The sequence below is a fragment of the Chrysochloris asiatica genome, unplaced genomic scaffold (assembly GCF_000296735.1).
Source record: "Chrysochloris asiatica unplaced genomic scaffold, ChrAsi1.0 scaffold00119, whole genome shotgun sequence".
Classification (NCBI taxonomy): Eukaryota; Metazoa; Chordata; class Mammalia; order Afrosoricida; family Chrysochloridae; genus Chrysochloris; species Chrysochloris asiatica.
In genome coordinates this window covers 4,553,076-4,554,597 of record NW_006408637.1, presented here as the reverse complement: position 1 = coordinate 4,554,597, position 1,522 = coordinate 4,553,076, and the positions used below count along the sequence as shown (strand labels likewise).

Sequence of the window (1,522 nt, the reverse complement as noted above, 5' to 3'; positions counted from 1 at the left end):
TCCAACAATTAGAAAAATAAGCCTATAGTCAACAGAAGAAAAGAAAGAATAAAGAACAGAGCAGAAATAAATGTATTAGTAGACAGGGCTTGATGGCAGACTAGGCAGAAAGACTGTATAGATCCTCTTCAGCAAAACACAGAAAATCGGATGAAACTGATTCAGAAGATAGTCCAGGAACCCTGAGCTTTATTTATATAAAGGGATCAGTAAGTGGATTGAGAGCTTACAGGGAGAAAGAATTTGAATAGAGGCAACCAAGGAGGTGACTCTTGATTCGGGGCAGCCAACATGACCTACTGCAACTATTTTGAAGAAAGTGAGTGGATTGAGAGACAAGAGAGAGTTCACATTGCAGAAGCCTGCCTGAGATTACAGAGACAAAGGTGTGACACTTATTATTAAATCTTGTCTTCTTTTTCACTTTCTACTCATTTCCTCTCTGGTGACCAGAGTTGAGACTTGTACAAGTAGACACCCCCAGGGAAGATCCCACAACTGGGCACATAATCAAAGGAGAAGGGGGGAACAGAAAGAACCGGTGCCAGTAGTATTGTCCAAATCGGGCCTGGCCAGCCCTGGGCTGGTTCTAAGAGAAACAGCGAGGAACTCAGGCGGCTGTGAAGGTAAGAGTCCATTAAATGATCCTAAAGAATTACTCTTATTTTTTTGCTGTTGCTTCATGGCTGTTTTTAAATTTACTTTTCCACTTGCCTTTATATTGTTTTTCCTAGTTTTTTATGATTCTCGTTTTTAGTTTTGTGTTGTGGGTCCTTCTGATACATTGTGGGAGAGTTTTTTCTTCATGTCTCACCCGACAAGAGACAATAACTGTGGCCATACAGCCAAACCATAACACTAGCCTCTAAAATTCCACCAATTGGGCAAGAGCTAATTCCAACTGCTATACACCAGAGAAGCATCTACAATCAACACCTGCTAAAATCACTCTGAACTGAACTGTATGAACAGTGAACAGAGAAGCTCACCTCCTGATCACACCTACAAGGAGGCAACTGGAGATTTCTTAATACACCAATAATCTCCACAGAGTGGTATCCAATCTGTCTGGGCGGGGCTGAAGGAACGAGATGGAGATAGCACTCATGTGGTACAATAGTGAATAATTACTATCAGGACTGACTGTGAGGGTTGGAAATGTAAAGGCAGACGTTTTGTAGCAAAAGGAGGGGAGTGGTTGACTTTGCAGTCTAGGAGCGGAGGTCCCTGGGACCATCAAGAGAGAAGAGTGTAGTGTGGGACTCTACCCAGAGAAACAGTGACGCCAGAGATGGAGGCAGAGACAATGACATGGGGATATAGAGCGGCTGGAAACTCTAGACCCAGAGTGGGACAGGGGCTGTGTGCTGATGATCAGGGGGCAAGCTTGTGGGGTATACCCTTTCGTTGGTTGAAGATGCATGGAGGGGATTTTAACAATGGCAATGAAACAATATATGATAGGATGAATGTAAAGCTAATGTTCTTCCATATAAACTATCACATAATTCACAATAAAATA

The 1,522-nt window shown here is 42.7% G+C and overlaps 1 protein-coding gene across 1 annotated transcript in view; it reads right to left on the bottom strand.

Annotated features, from left to right (window-relative positions):
* The window catches only part of EXO1 (exonuclease 1), an 84,833-nt gene that overhangs the window by 42,775 nt on the left and 40,536 nt on the right, over positions 1-1,522 (bottom strand). The window lies entirely within an intron of this gene.